The 17,844-nt window shown below is 45.4% G+C and overlaps 1 protein-coding gene across 2 annotated transcripts in view; it reads left to right on the plus strand.

Moving 5' to 3' along the window:
- Nucleotides 1-17,844, plus strand: part of pcdh1b (protocadherin 1b) — a 253,378-nt gene that overhangs the window by 21,808 nt on the left and 213,726 nt on the right. The window lies entirely within an intron of this gene.

Here is a 17,844-nt window from a genome sequence, read left to right on the forward strand (position 1 = left end):
GTTGAATGGCACTTTGGAGTGTTTTCACTGAGTTCAAAACAATTTAAGTTAATTTCAGCTTAGATAGCCAAAGAGTGGAGGGAGAAGAAAAGAGAAAACTAAATTAAAAAGAAAAAAAAGATAAAGAAAAAGCCCAATCTGTGTCGGCAGTTTCTAAACACCCCTCCTCAATACCGACAGGTCGGTTGAAAAATGACTTAATTATGCTGTCTTCATTTGCCAGAGCTTAAGTCAATTGTTTGCACAGATTAATGGCAGGTAATTCCAGAGTCCCCCGTTTCGCTTATACACAGAGTGCCTTGCTGTATTTAATGTACATACATGGGGGTCGTCAAGGGTGTGCTCATAATGAGCTTTCCATGTCGGTACCACGGAATTGCAAATTTATGAGTTATGGACTCAAGCCCCTGGCGAGCTGTGAATGATGTCACATGCACTGTGTAGCGAGAGCCTCTAGAAAAGACGAGCGAGCGAGGTTGATTGCATTCTACAACCCCAGTGTGTAGAATGTCCCAAAAAAAAGAATTGCTTTGTTGTCTTTTTGTTTGACATATTGTGATTTATGAGACAATCATATGCGAGATACAGTGATATGCAAGGTGTAAATATGTGAATAACATTATTTTGTTTTGCTGTTGTGTTGCATTTAGTTTTCCCATCATGTTTGTTTGTTCTATCACAACATCTTTCCTATGTGCTTTATATATTCAGTGCATCATGGGTTCTGAATAGAAATGGGCTACCTTGTTCAACATCAAAATATGTACGAGAGCGAGACACAAGATTTCATCTTCTTTATCATACTTCATTTGAACCTGCTAATGTTGTCACAGTTTATTTAGTGTGCGTTTAATCTGGCACACAGCGAAACTCACTGTCTTCCAACATCCCGCATTGAACTATTATACCACATGGCCTCTATATGGTTAATATTTAGCTTGTTGAAGCCCGCTACAGTATGCTTAATGACCAAAGGTCATTTAGAATGCTCTCGAGTTGCTATGCTTCACTGACTGTGTGGGTGATGTTCCATCTGTTAGTTCAACTGGATTTAAAGCTGCAGTGACCCAATCCCAATTTCTTTTGACAGCATACTGCCTTATACTTATGTTCTGATTTGTGTTTGATCCATATTTGCAAGTTCATGTACTGGGAAAGAAATGTACATTTTTATAGTGAAAGACAATTTTACTTCAATAAAAATGTTGTTTACAATGTTAAAATCACTCTTTGTGAATTCAATGGGCAGTGGGCATTGGGATTGGTCAAATGGGAAGTATAAAGTCTTCAAATAGGAGGCGAACACTTGAGGTACAGTATTCCATTTTCATTATCATCCTGTCTCTATTAACTTCTAACTCGCCATATTAACACTAAAACAAACTCACCACAACTAAAATGGCACAGCTGATGACTAACCACAACCAAAAACAGGGTTCAGTTTATCATCTACTTGTTACTAACAACACTTAAAAGCTTGAAAGCTGTCTACTTTAGTTTGTGCATAGCAAACCTTATTTCAATGCTTCCCTTTAGACCCCCACCACCCGAAATATTAGATCTACAATAACCGAGTCAGCCACAAAAATGCCAAAACCCTGCTTGCTGTAACGGCTTTTCTTCACTCTGTGCTTAAGGATACATCACTTTGGGCCGCATTTTCCTAAATATGCCGTGCCATTATCATGTCATTGTATTTATGTATTTTAATATTTATACTTCATCTGCTTTAGCCTGAAGGTATTGACGGCTGCATGGAGTGGTGATTCCAGAATGTAAAACTGAACACTCAAAAGAAAATGACGAAACTTGTACCCTGACCCATCAGCATATTGGTACGGTAACAACTACTGAAATATAGCCCTGGTTTAAAAAATGTAAAACAAAAATAACATGCATTATACTTTGAGGAATGTTTCAACATCCATACACCTGGGCTCAGGCAAATCATACTCCTTTTTTTTTATTTTTTTTTTTACCCCAAATGGAACTCAATCACACCACCTCTCCTGCCTGCGGGCAAGCCTGTGTGACTTGGTGACATCTGGCTTTGTGAGCGACTGGGATGTTGTTTCATGTCAGACAACGGAGGAAGAAAACATTGTCACATTCCAACCGCCTGGTTCCTTCGACAAGTCCTGACAGCTACCATAACAGATAGAACAAGATAGGAAAAACAAATGATGCCAAAACAAAGGGGGAGCGGGGAGGGAGGGGGGGGGGGCAGGCTGGGAGCAGGCACTGAAGCCAGGAGTGTCATATGTTGGGAGTGGATGGTAGAGGAGGTGACTAGGACTAGGAGGACAGCGAGGTAGAGGGTGTATTAAATTATCCACATTCATTAAGTTTGGCTGACACATCTGCTGAATGCCAACTTACAATTCATGTTTTTATTCAACATTTTAGTCTCTGCACTTAACCAGATTGCCTTGAAATGAGGGCAGTGGTAGAATAAACATTGCATTTTAGCAGGATATCTTTTCCGGCGAGACGGTGGAGTGAGTGCAGCGCTAGGATAAACCTTAAATTGCTAAAATGGCCGATTGCTAAAAATCGATCGTCTTGATCAAATACCTTTTTATGAAAAATTGAAACGCCATGTTTTTTCAACTCTCCCCTTCTCCCAGGTTCTTGCACTCAGCACTATCAGACACAACCACATGAAAACGGCAACAAAAACACTAAAATATCACATTAAAAATCCTCCTGCGTCCAGTCTGGCGAAGCACTGACCAACTCAGCCTGCAGCTTGCTCCGTCTCCATGGAGATGAACTGACCTGTGTGTGTGTGTGTGTGTGTGTGTGTGTGTGCGAGCGCGCTGACTCACAGCGCCAAGCGGTGCAGGTGGAGAGATACAGAGATGAGCATAAGGTTGGGCGGTGGGGATCGAGGTGGTGGGGGCACACAGGGTCACAGAAAGAGCAATGTATGACAGAGAATATGTGAGGAGAGAGAGAGAGGGCGAACGTGATTGAGAGACTGTTGGGGTGTTAGGTCTTTGTTGTGCTGGCCATACGCGCAGAAGACCTTCAAAGTGTTGCATCTCATCAGAGCCGCACAGCGATATAAACTCACATCACCTCATCTCCCATCCAACCCCACCAAATTCCCAATCATCTCTGCCGACAGGCAGAGAGGGGAGCAGCAGAATACTGTACCTCTAGTGTTTGTGATTCCCCCTCAGCACTCTGCCTTTTGAAAGAAGAAAGTGTGTGTGTGTGTGTGTACACGTACTTGTATTATTATACTTGTTAGGACCATAATGTCCCCACAAGTATAGTAGAATTTGAGAAATCAATATAGTGATGACCATTTTCCTGGTACTCAGGAAAAAAGGTTGTTTTATGGTTTAAAAAAAGATTTGGGGAGTTAGTCTGACAAATATGAAAAGCTTCCAAATAGGATTAGGCACTTAGAGGTGAGGTTTAGGAGTTGGAGTTATGCCTGATTCATACTTTGTTCCGTGCCAGTGTCGTGCGCAGACAATAGTAGATCTACAAGCTCATAACGTGTTGCGACGCATTGTGAGCTAGTAGATCGGCTTTAGTGTTGGGATCAAAAATGGTTAAAATTCCATTAATAAAATTGCTGTCCCAAGATGTTGTCCTCACTAGTATAGTAATACAAGCGTGTGTGTGTGTGTGTGTGTGTGAGAGAGATATCTGAAATTTATACAGCGCTTTTCTAAATACCCAAAGACATGGGGTGAAGGAGAAAACAACAAAAGAAAATCAAAAAGGCTAAGACTAAGGAATAAAATAAAAATGCACGCATGTCTGTACTCAAGGAAGGCACTGCAGCCTTGAACCAGTGAGGGTCTGCGGTTGTGTGTGTGGCCGACCATGCATTTCAATGCTAACTGTGTTGTGTGTCTGTGTGGGGGCGTGTGTATTTTAATATATATATGCACTGGGTTCAGCTATGCACTCAGCTGCAGTGTTTGTTTAGGCAAAACGCACTGACGTCCTCTTCTCACTCGTTTGTCTCTTGGCTTCCTGCTCAGTGTTTGCTTGCCTCACCTTTCCATCAGACTCTGTCTTGCCCTGTCATTCTCACTGTCTCTGCCTCTCTCTTCTCTGGGTTCATTATGCAAATGAGTTTGATTAGCAGAAGATATGATGAGACTGTCTGTGTTGACCTGAATACACCATTGTTATCTTATTTGCTCTCTGTTAGCCAGCCTCACCTAGCTACACTCCCTTTTTATAAACACTCACCTGCTCAAACAGCGAGCCTGCATGACGTCAGTTCTCGCACTCCCACAGCATTGTGACTGGACACACCCATAGGTTTCTGGGTGTGTCCAGTCAAGCACTTAAGCAGGGCGAGAAGAAAGAAACTTGGTCACACAAAAACCACAGAACGTATGCATAATTCATACACAGTTGTCAGTGGCATTACTGGACTAATTGGAATCAAAAGGCAGCTCATCTTATGCAACCACATCTCTGCTAATGGGGTTTATCTCTCGCTTTTACAATTTACAATTTAGGCATTTAGCAGAAGCTCTTAACCAAAGCAACTTACAAAGTGCAAGATCGGAGTAGGCTAAGTGGCATGAACCCTAGTCAACAAACAACTGGGTAATTGAGGGTAAATAGCAAAGAAAAGAATGAAGAGCTGCAAGATCTGTCTAAACGACATGATTGATAGATACGTGGAAAGACAGACAGACAGACAGACATTGACCCTGGGCAGTGAGGATTAGCATTTATGAGTTGGCAAACATTAGGGCCCATGTCTATCCAAATAACATGCATAGCATACAGTATATGTATGTGAACCAGTAACCAACATACATCTGCATAGTATCAGCATAGTGGTTCTCAAACCTTTTCAGGTCAAGGACCCCCAAATGAATATATATTTGGCCATTTTGTTGTAGGGAAGGGAGGGACATACATCCTGTGTTCTGATCTTGTGTGTAGTGGTGGATGAAAGGGTGTAGTGGTGGATGATGGAAGGTTGTTTTTAATTGTATGCAGGAAGTAGCCAGAAGCCAGTGATGGGTGTGCAGAAGGGCGGAGATGTGAAAATGTGGGGAGGTTGCAATAGTTGCTTGGAGATGACTGAGGCTTGGATAAGGAGCTGGGTAGACTCCTGTTGAGAAAGAGTCTGACCCCCCAGATGTTCTACAGTTCAAACCTACCTGATAGAGTAATTGATCATGTAATCAATCAGTAATCAATACTCATCCTTTGGGTAACCAATTGCTGCATTGAAGGACAGCCAACTGTCCAGGACCACTCCCAGGATTTTTCCACATAGAACAGTGGCCACTAGATTAATGTAAATGTTGATACTGGTCTGTAATTCTTGACATCAGAGTTGTCAGTTCTGTTTCTTGAGGAGCTCTTGAGTAACTCTGGCTGACTTGAAGGCAGATGGGACGCAGCCTGAGGTTGTAGTAGATGTGTAGATGATGGTGGTAATGAATGGAAGTAGGTCAGGGGCAATGGTCTGGAAGATCCAGGAGGGGAGGACAGGTGGTCGTCTGGTGGACGACCGCAGTTTCAGGATCTCATATGGAGATAGAGGAGAGAAAGAAGTCTGTCGTGATACATGTATGTTAGGGTTAGCATTAGACGTTTGGTTAGCGTGAAGAAGGGACAAACGGCTTCTGTTATTATCAATCTTATCGAAGTAGGTGCTTCAACTGTGGAGGAAGGAGGAGAAGAGCTTCCTTGGGTTAGCGGTAGAGGACTGAAAGCTTAATAGAAAGAGGACTTGGCAGTGGGTAATGAGAGGGAGAAGGCAGAGATGAGTAAATAAATGTGGGAGAGGTCATGTGATCAGTCATTTTTGCATGAGAGAGAATAGGGAGACGTCAGGTTGAGTTGTGATATTGAGCATGGATAGGTTTAGGTGGGAGAGTGGAGAGAGAAATGTTAAAAAAGGTTTAAAAAATGTTGGTCAGAGACCAGTAACAGAAGTTAGAGGGGGTGCAGACTCTAGAGAACACTAGGTCTAACACTATGTCCTTATCTCCTTAAAGGAGTCCTCATTCAGCACTATGTCCTTATCTCCTTAAAGGAGATAAGGACATAGTGCTGAATGAGGACATTAAGTAACATGAAAATACATGTCCGATAGAAGAGAGGAGTACCATTTTCTGGGAACAAGCTGTTGAGCGTGTCCATTTCTTGAAGGAAAACCCCAAGTGGGCCTTGGGGGGCAATAATGAAAAGAGGGACAGTGTATGTAACTGAGACCGCATAAAATTGGATGTGGAAAGTGAAAGATGAGAACCCCTAGCGGTTCTATTTTAATTTGGGCGATACAGTGATGAGATGAGAATCATTACCCGCAACTGATGCTGTCTCTCCACACCTGTGAGCAAGGCGCAGACTGCCAGCATCCTTTTTGTCTGCATTCCACAGAAAATTACATCTTTCAGCATTGTGTGTGTGTGTGTGGGTGGGGAGGGGAGGGGAGGGGGGGGGGGGGGGTAGTTATCTGCCATGCTACTTCTGTCAGGCAAATATTCCCCGGCAATCAGTGAGGACCCAGGGTCCTACTATTTTGGTGCCGGTATATACCGCCATTGACCACTCCATCCATTTGATTAGTCGAGATCACTCCATCAAAGCCAATCACAGAGTATGGAGAAGGGCGAGAGAGAGGGGCCTTATTCTACAGATATTGATAGACAGATGACTACAGCTGTGTCTCTCTGAACAGGGGGAGCTGTCTAAACTCTGAACATTGTTCTGATTAACAGTGGCGTGTTTGACTTTACAATGCCGCTGTAGAATTATCGTCGACACGTTGTGAGCTTGTAGATCTTGTAGAGCTTGTAGATCTGCTATGCTATGATCTGCTATGTAGATCTGCTATTTTTATATATTGTAGTACTTTTACTTTTGGTACTTTAAGTACATTTTGATGCCAATACGTTTGTACTTTTACTAAGTACATTTTTAATTCTGGACTTTTACTTGTAACAGAGTATTTCTATATTGCAGTATTGGTACTTTTACTTAAGTAAAGAATTTGAGTTATTTTTCCACCACTGAAAAAACTAGGGCATAGACTGTCGTCATGTCGACTGTAGAGCCATATGGTCTTCTTCCATGGGGAGTGAGGCTCGCTCTCTCATTTTTGGTTGTCAAGTAAGTGTCACCTTCTTGTAGACGCTCCAACATGAGAGCTTAACTGCCTGCAATGTTGCTGCCAGCTGCATTGCACGTGCACAATAAACACCCTTGAAACTTGATCACTCCTCCTCGCTTACAATCCCAACAGATATGAAAGTGTTTAGTTTGTACTAATCCAGGGCTCATCACAGCTAGTTTTTTATATGTGACATGATGGTCTACCGGTTTCAAAGATCCTCCCTTAAGCAGAAGATCACAGCGTTGAGCCCTACAACGGTTAGAGTGTGCCTGTCAACGGCCATATATGTCTCACACCTGCGTGTCCTCGACCTACACTGAAAAGAAAAGCCCTTCTCACACCTTGTGAGTCATTCCTGGAAAGTGATGCATTAATGGCAGGTCAAACCCTTTTGCTGTAGCTAACATCGAGCGGTGGCCTTTCGGTTTTAAGAACACTTAACACTTACAGAGATGGAGCTTTCTGAGGTCAGGAGGAAAAACTGGGGTCTTTATTATGAACGCGGAAGGAATTCAGACTTTTGACTTTGTTGTTCTTTCCGTGGCGCTGGATGAATGTCAGGGCTGGCTAGGACATGTATATGTCAGAGACAGAGGAGGGATGGAATCAGTGACAGAGGGAAAAGGGAATGGCTGTCTTGTCACAGAAACGTACAATGGAGCCCTTCAGCTCTTCCCTCGAGTAGGATTTCTTTTTTCTTTTTCTTTTTTTTTAAATAATAAACAGATTCCTGAGCCCACGCATCACTCAGCAGAAGATAATCACGTCAGCCGTGTGTGTGTGTGTGTGTGTGTGCGTGTGCGTGCATGCATATGTGTGCACGTATCCATTTAAATCCCTATCTACACACATACACACACACATTATTATGCCTTGCACGTGTGTCAGTGTGTCTCTGCCCTGGGGGTGTAACTGTCTATGTGGCAGACAGACGGACAGAATGTCAGACAGACAGGTGAACAGAGAGACAATAGGCATCCCTGTCTGCCCGTGAGAAGAGCTTTGTCCCTCACTGAGGGCCCCATTCCACCTTTAACCTCCTTAGCAAACACTCCGTTAGTGGAAAGGTCAGAGGCATTAGTCTAAATAAGATAAAGTGTCACGGTGGAGTAGAGCGATCTGTGTTGATTCAGGGCCACTATCTCCAAACTGGGAAGTGTTCCAGGGTGGAGATCCTCATTGCAGCATAAATGTATAAGAAATTAATTCTACCCGTCGTCTACTGCAGTGCTTCCCTCAAACCTTTTAGCTCGAGACCCAAAAGAGAAATGTGATGTCTCCCCGGGACCCACACCAGTGAAAATAGCTGATCTACAAGCTCACGTTTGTAGATCTGCTATTGAGTATTTTTTTTATGGAATTTGTCATTATAGGCACATACTGTTAATAACATTAACCATTTTAACCCTGGTGTCCATCTTCTAAAGAATGTGTAGATCGAATGGAATTTGGCATGTGATAAAGTATAAAGGGCTTGGTTAATGCACAAATCTTCCAGGTCAACGGAACATCAGTCCTGGTAGGCTGCTGTTTCACTGCAGCGTTTTCTACATTCCAGCGACTTTGTCTCTTTGTGAGCAAAATGTTAGCTTGTGTTAGGAGGTTGGCGGTTGACAGAGGGAGTGGGGAAAGATCACATGGTGTGTAGAACACCAAAAACAGGTCTGGGACCTCACTTTGACTGGCTGTCACACTGGAATCCTAATGAGCCTTAATCACTATGGCCATGCACTAGGAGATTGTTGAGTACTCACTTTGAACTCGGTGCCACTCACGGCTAGTCTTGATAGACTGCGTGTGTGTGTGTGTGTGTGTGTGTGTGTGTGTGTGTGTGTGTGTGTGTGTGTGTGTGTGTGTGTGTGTGTGTGTGTGTGTGTGTGTGTGTGTGTGTGTGTGTGTGTGTGTGTGTGTGTGTGTGTGTGTGTGTGTGTGTGTGCGCGCTCGCGCGTGCATGTGTGCACATGGTTCAACATCTCGCCCACTTGTTCTGAATAGTAAATTGCACACTCTGTGTCTGTGACTCTGTCTCTCTCCCTCTCTGTGCTATGACCTAACTGTGTTTTTTTCCATTTGTGTCCAGCTCCATTTTTTTCTTCTTTTCCCCGTTTTGGACATGAAACTAACATTCAGTTCCAATTGAAGATGACTATTTCCCCCATTTCTCTGATAATCCATCCACCTACCCCAGACCAGGAGAGGAAGGGGAAAAAAACTGCGGCAGTCAAGTAAACTTTATTGATATTGCACCAGATCACAAAAATATATCTCTTGACACTTTACATATAGTGCATGTCAAGATCATTCTCTTTAATTTACAGAGACACAACAACTCCCGCATGAGCAAGCACTTGGCGACAGTGACAACTTAAAACTCCCCTTTAACGAAAAGAAGCCTCAAACAGAACCTGGCTCTAGGTGGGCGGCCATCTGCCTTAACCGGTCGGGGAGGAGGGAGAGAGCGACGGAGAGAGAGAGAGGCAGTAACTCTTCTTGTCCCACTGCTTCTCTCTCTCTCTCTCTCTCTCTCTCTCTCTCGCTCTCTCTCTTTCTCACACACACACATACTGTCTCGCTCGCTGGTTTCTCTTTCTCTTGCTACTGTCTCGCTCGTTCGGTTTCTCTTTCTCTTGCTATTCCTGTCTTTTTCTCTATCCCTCTATCCCTCTCTCCCTCTCGCTCTTTTCCCAAATCAACCATCCTCCCCCTGCTGTTATGCATTCACTTTCTTTCTTGTTTCTATTCCTCTCTCCCTCTCAATCACATAATGCATGAAGGTAGACACACATACTGTACTGTTCAATGCACGCAAACACACACGGCGCGCACGCACAAACACATAAGAAGATGCACACAGACGCACACACAAGCACACTAAACAGGCAACAGAACAATTCCCCCTTCAACACACAACAACATGGCATGGAATATAATGACATAGTCCATTCTCACCATGCACAACTTGGCTAGCGTTGCATCATCCACACATACACACACACACACACACACACACACACACACACACACACACACACACACACACACACACGTAGTCATACAAACACACATATACCGTACATGCTCAAGATGAGCTTTTTCAGAACATCGCCTGCATCTTCTACATTAGCGTTGGTGATTACAGCAGGTGTGATGTTAGATGTTAATAAAAGCCCGTTTTTGTTTAGCTATTGTAAAACAAACAGCTTTCGCTTGCTGCACCTGCGACCAGCCACCTCCAAAAGGAGTGTGTAACACACGGAGACTGTAGCAGTAAATGGCTTGCTGTGCGTGCCAGGGGCCCAGGTTGATGTGGGGTCAGCACTGACAGAGCCAGGCTCCCATCACTTCTTCTAGGCTAGGGAACATGATGACGCACAATCTGTGCAGAGGACTGCACAGTAGTCCGCTTTTCAACCACCTCTTCCCTCCTCTCTCTCTCTCTCTCTCTTTCCTTCTCCCTCCCCCAGTGTCTCCCCCTCAGGCACAGTAGCAGTGAGTGTATGGTGCTGGAAATTATGTTGAGTACCGAGAATTCTCAATACAAAAGACGGAGTCTGTTTCTGTGTGTGTGTGTGTGTACACATATGTGTGTACATGTTCCTGTGGAGAGAGAGGGAGTGAATGACGTCTCTGAGCGACACTGTGTTGTTTTGCCACCTGCTCCGTCGATGGAAGTGAAGTGGAATGGAATCCTGCCTGAGGGGACAGAGCGCTCCACCCACCCCCCCATAACCCCCCACGCCCCATAACACACAAACCCATGCAGGAACAAAACGATTGAAGCTACAGTAAATGCAGGAGTGGGACATGCAGAGGGGGAAAAACGTGTAGTTCTAAAGGCGATGTGTGGAGGAAAGAGAGAGAGGGAGGGGGAGAGAGAGAGAGAGAGAGAGAGAGAGAGCGCAACCTGGGACTCGTTTTCTTGCTAAGCCATTGCACACATACACACATAGTTTGTTGACAGGTTTTTGCATCGCGTTACCATAAGGCGGCTAAATGCATAAACAAATGTGATTCTCACTTGTCTGAGCAAGCCATAAACACACAAACTCTCCCAGCTCCATACATCCTTCTTAAGCCGTACCAAGCACCGCCAGACATAACCTGCTGCCACACAGGCTGTTGGTGGGTGTGTGTGTGTGTGTGTGCGCGCACGCACGCACGCGTGTGTGTGTGTGTGTGTGTGTGCGTGTGCGTGTGTGTGTGTGCGCGCGTGCATATGTGTGTGTGTGTGTGAGCGAATGGGTGAGTGGGTGGGTGAACATGTGTTCGCTCTAGGCCAGGGCAACGAGTGTGCTCCCCTTCTGCGTCCAGCCACCTGCTACCAGCCCTACCTTGTCTGCTTGGGGTCACACAAGGCACACACGCACACACACACACACACACACACACACACACACACACACACACACACACACACACACACACACACACACACACACACACACAGGCCTGGACGCAGACAGACACTTTCAGATTATTCTCAAGTAGCCAGACGATTGGATATTACTGCCTATCTTCGCCGACAGTAGGCGGAGATCTACTATTTTTGGGTGCACCTGCACACTCTTAATTACGTGTCACATGCATTGTAACACACATGCACGGTTGCGTGCGCACACACACACACACACACACACACACACTCACTCACTCACTCACTCACTCACTCACTCACTCACTCACTCACTCTCTAACTAACCAGGTCTTAAGGGCGAACATACATTTTTTTTAAGCACAATCTATAATCTCTATACTTATATGCAACCCCACAAGGCCCCAGCCAACGTAGCACTCTAGATTTAACTGGGAGCCATTTAGATTGATTGATGTGCGCAAGTACTTTCTGTGTACGCCTGACTTGCTCAAGCCTCTTTTGATGTCTCTTGACATTTCAAAGTGATTTGCTTTTATTTTACTGTAGGTAAACTGTGCGTATAATGAAAGCGAGAGACAAATGTGCAAGAGATTTCCTAGCAGATTTTGGCATTGGAAGTTATGTGCGGGGTGACAGGTGTGCGATAGCCTCGCCACTTTATGCAAACGTATCCCATAATGCTTCCGTATGGCCTGCCAGTCTGTGGTTCCTTGTTCATCTACGATCACTCTGTGCTGTGCTGTGCTGTTGACTGAGGAAGAAGGGGGTTGGCATGATGGGAGGAGAGGAGATGGTGGAGTAGGGAAAATAAATAGTAAAAAGAGACAGGCAGGCAGGAAAAAACAAAGAAGGTAGAGAAGCATCAAGTAAAGTAGAGGGGTTGAAATAGGGAAGAGGGAAGGGAGGAGGATGCAAGGAGATGAGAGGAGGAGAAGAGGGGCTGTGTCTGTCCATCAGTGAACATCTGGTCTGAGTCTGCTCCTTCACTACCAATTACATCCACACACACACACACACACACACACACACACACACACACACACACACACACACACACACACACACACACACACACACACACACACACACACACACACACACACACACACACACAGTGTGGACCCAAAGGCACCCAGACCAGATGAGCATGGAATACAAAACATGGATTTAAATGCTCACTTTCAAATGATTAAAAAGAGAGCAAGCAGTAGGGTCATTTATTATTTAACTTCACATACTCTAACATGTACAGTACTGTGTGTGTGTGTGTGTGTGTGTGTGTGTGTGTGTGTGTGTGTGTGTGTGTGTGTGTGGGTGTGTATTTTATATATATATATAAAGTGGATCACTTCCTCCTGTCCAACCCCTATAAGCCGACAGCCCAAAGTCACAGCAGGGTTGAAGGAAGCGTGAAGGAGCGAGTGACAGAGTGACAGAACATGGAAGTGTAATTCTAGCAGATGCTAACTGACAATCGAGGTTGCGCGCAAAGGCCTTCCGGAGTGTGTGTTGGTATCGGTGTGTGTGTCGGTGTGTGTATACGTGCGTGGTCGACCGTTGCAGAAGGTGCGCTTCGGTGGAGTGTACAGTCACCAGCAGTCGTCCCGGCAACTGCCCCTGTCCCCATCCCAAACTGACAGGTGATGGGAAGGAACTGACAGTTGCAGGAGGTAGAGAGAGAGAGAGAGAGGTGTGAAATTGAAGTGGGACCTGTACCTGTACCACTGCTGGAGGCCAACCTCTCACAGAACTTGTATCTCATAAGGGCTTTATTCCAAATTACATTTTAGACAAATTGTATTGATCGAAATGTGTTGATAACATGATGGAGGAATTTACATGGATGGCTGACAAACTACAGATAACACTTTTTTTGGTAAATGTATAAAATCACCCCTCTGTGTGATGTGCATATTGATGACAAATGCTGCATAAAAACAATAGAAAAAATACTTGCTGTGTGTGCCTAGAAGAGAGACAGGTGGCTATAGACTGGTGTGAAGGTGTAAAATCCTTTAGCAGTGCAGTAGATCTCACTCTCATCAATCGATGCGCACATCAATCAATCTAAATGGCTCCCAGAGGAGAGGACCCTGTTTAACGGCTAATAAAGCGCCCGCCACAGAGGCCTGAACTGCAGATCTACTGCAGATATGCAGGATTACGCGCCTGTCGACGATGCACTTTTTAAGACCAACTGTCTTTGGACCCACACAGACCCTTTCTCTCCTTTGTCTCTCCTGTACGCGTACACACACACACACACACACACACACACACACACACACACACACACACACACACACTCTCTCTCTTTCTCTGCTTTAAGTAATGGAAAGATACCAAAGATGCCCTGCCTAACTCTGCAGTGTAAGTTTAATCATGGGTGATGTGTAAAAATGTATACATATTGGTCAAAATGTAGTCTCAGAAATTGGGTCATTCTTCAAGTTAGTTTTTGAGCGGTGCAACCGCTCCTATAAGAGGGTTTAGGACCCATCCGTGGCGAAAGTTTTTCTTTCCGTCGTGAAAATTTGTCTTTCGCTGTGACGCCATGCTGTGGAAAACACGCCCATAGGCTAAGCTTTGCCGGATGTGCTGTGATTGGCTAGCGAGACACATGATGAAATTAACTTCAAACTTCGCAGACGCGCTGTGATTGGCTAGCGAGACACATGATGAAATGAATAATAATGTAAAAAATGTAAGCACGTCACTTCGCAGGACGTGCTGTGATTGGCTACCGAGATGCATGATGAAATTAATAACTCATAAATAGCACCGCTCACTTCACACTGGGTGTGATTTTTGGGCGGTGCAACCGCCCCTATATGTGAGGTTTGGACATCGACATTCGCTGCACTGTGATTGGCCACCATTGTACCCCCCCCATTGTACACCCCTAACCCCTACACATTCAATGCAAATCTATACTATCCACCATTGTACCCCCCTAACCCTGCACCGTGATTGGCCACCATTGTACACCCCTAACCCCTACACATTCAATGCAAGTCTATACTTTTCTTTAAGTGAGCTTCCATCACTGTGATGACCACTAACTGTAATATGATTGGCTGACTTTATTGGCTGACTCTATTCAGGACTGTGATTGGCTATTGAAACACATGACACATGTGCATAGCCCTATAAATATGACTATGCACTTAAAAAAAAACACATGTATGATTTTTTTTAAGTGAATCACCCATTGTGGACCAACCATTGTACACCTCCATTCACACCCTTAGCCCAGTACTGTGATTAGCTAGCAAGACCCATGATGAAATTAATAACTATACTAGACCATACCCGGTCGACGCATCCCGGGGAGATATGCGCACATGATCTGGCAACCCGGGAGGAAGTTCGTCCCATAGCTGGGCAGCCCCGTAACCATGGCGACATTCTTTGACACAAAAGCGCTAATAAGAAGCTGAGATTTGATGAAATTGAAAAACGGGCTTCACAGTTAAGTTCAGATGGTAATGGTCAATGGCTGTGTGCAAAATCAGAGCAATTGGTCCAGGCACTGAGGAGAACCGGGTAGCTTCACCTACTCACTCACCAGACAGAGGTTACTAGCATTATAGTAGGATAAATATCACCACACACTTCAGAAATATTACCTTTCTTTAAGTGAACTTCCATCACTGTAATGACCACTGTGACCACACCGCCCACTTCACACTGGGTGTGATTTTTTACTTTACAGGAGCACGATGCAAGCATACAAAGAGCACTCTACACAAAACTACTATGGTTACATGCTGTTTATCCTCCATCCTCTTTCTGCTTTTGTGAGCTCTCTCTTTAGATTAGCATCATGTGGCAACAGGACAGGAGTCCTGCGTTGGCGATAAAGATTCAGAACGGGTCAATCGCCCGACTGTTGGCGCACACATCTCAGTGTTGTCCCACAGTGATCTAGTTAATCATTAAAGGAGAAAAGCGGGACAGAAGTGGCAGAACGGAGAACTATCTCTTTGGCAGAGACATAGAACGTGAAAGGCAAGATGGCAGGGTTGAAGTTTTATCGCATTGGCAGGTAGATGCTGGATGGGAGGAGTCGTCTCGCTCTGCTGGCAGATACTGTTTTTTCGCCTCCGTTCTTTCCCTCCCCTGTTCCTTCAGCTTGAAAATTGCTGCCTGTGCAAACAACATCAGTGTTGTCTGTGGCCAGGCTGTTGCCAGAGATAAGGCATGAACACAAAGGACTCGTGATGGAACAGAGGTGAATTTACAACTCAACAGCCACTGCTGTTAATACCTCCTCCTCTGCTTCACCCGGCTCTCACTTGTCTTCACTCTCCTTATTCCTTGACTCCCTTTCAGAAAGAAAAGTTGGGGTCTAGAGAAGTTGTTTCTGTATGATGACTGCCAGCAGTGTGTTGAGATAAATGTTGTACGACCTCTGGATAATTTGGGAAGATTTAGACTTGTTTTTATGTATTTATTGGGGGTGTGGTGGAGGGGTTCCAGGATGTATATATCCACGTGCTATTAAGTGACACATGTATGGATGGTCAGTGAGGAGCTTGTGAGTTTATACACAGTGGACTTGGCACTTGGCACAGCAACGACCGGAGGGCATAATTTGAACCCTCCACTGGTCACCCATCAGAGAGCAAAGTGACCCTGTCCACTTGAGTTGTGGTCAACTACGCACAGAGTCTCTCTCTCTCTCTGCCCTCTGCTCTATCTTCATGTCCTTGCACCCAGTCTCTCTCTCACTACTCTGTCACAGTCTCTTTTACAGTGAGGATCCAGGAGCATTATTCCGCTGTAGTTTCAAATCCCCAATAAGTAAAGTAATCCACCTGCAATGCATACTCTACTTGAAGACATTAGGTTTGCTGAACACTGTTGCCATGCCCTGCTGTTCTGTGTGTTTTTCATCTTCATTTTAACCAGTGATTTGCAGCACAGTACATTACATAATGTTACACGGTAGCCCCAGGAAGCAGTCCTCCGTAGCAGTCAACTTCCCTCTGACAGTGGAGATGGTTGACTGGCAGCATTTGCACTGCACTTGCATAAAGTTCTGCAGAGTTTTTCCATTTGGGATTTTTCTCCCAATTTAGTCGCTGCCAGTTCCTCCCCATGTGTATAGACCCTGTCACTGCAGACCCCTAGTATTTGATCTAGGGGAGGCGGGTATAGACAATTACGTGTCTCCTCCGATACATGTGACGCCGCCAGCCACTTTTCACCTGACTGTGAGGAGTTTCACCAGGAAGGGGTAATGCGCACACAGACACACGCTATGACTCCCAGTTCTGCTCCCTGCTGAACAGGCACCCCTACCAACCTTTAGGAGTCGCTAATGCAGCGACAGATCGCCCTCCCCAACCGGCTCCCCACCCTCCAACGTGGCAAATTGTGTTCTGCAGAGTTATCGGCATAAATGCAGACATTTTCTACGGCTTCACATTCTTCTTTGAATTCTGCCCCCAGTACACAAGTGCAAGCACACACACACGCGCACACACACACACACACACACACACACACACACACACACACACACACACACACACACGCATACACGCGCGCGCACACACACACACAGAGACAGTGCTGTGGAGCTTCCTTGCTCTGGCCGTGGTGGGGGGTAGTGGGTTAAGTGTCCTGAAAGCTTAGAGCGACTCGCTCTAATAAAATCTCACGCTCAGCTCACCCTGACCCGACACTCCATTTTCTGCCTCAGCGCTGGAGTGCTCTATCCCACCGCCATGCATGCATGCGCTCGCTCGTGCACACACACACACACACACACACACACACACACACACACACACACACACACACACACACACACACACACACACACACACACACACACACACACACACACACACACACACACACACAGGCGTCAGGCTGATGGCCTATGCCCCCTCCATGCTCTGTCCTGCAAGGTCCAGGGATTTTTATGACTGATAGTGGTGGGAGGGTGTGTGTGTGTGTGTGTGTGTGTGTGTGTGTGTGTGTGTGTGTGTGTGTGTGTGTGTGTGTGTGTGTGTGTGTGTGTGTGTGTGTGTGTGTGTGTGTGTGTGTGTGTGCGTGTGTGCGCACACACACGTGTGTGTGTGTGTGTGTGTGTGTGTGTGTGTGTGTGTGTGTGTGTGTGTGTGCGTGTGCGTGGTGGTAGGGGGGTTGGGGCAGAGGGGCATTATGACGCATTATATTTATGTAACAAATTGAGTGGGATGTTTTGTTGCGTGGTGTTAATGCACTCTAGCCCCAGGCATTGTGTGTGTGTGTGTGTGTGTGTGTGTGTGTGTGTACGCGCGCACGCTCACAAGAATGCATGTGTGCTGCATCTCATTTACACCTCTCTCCCATTCCG

Source organism: Gymnoscopelus microlampas (genome assembly GCF_963454915.1).
Source record: "Gymnoscopelus microlampas genome assembly, chromosome: 18".
Lineage (NCBI taxonomy): Eukaryota > Metazoa > Chordata > Actinopteri > Myctophiformes > Myctophidae > Gymnoscopelus > Gymnoscopelus microlampas.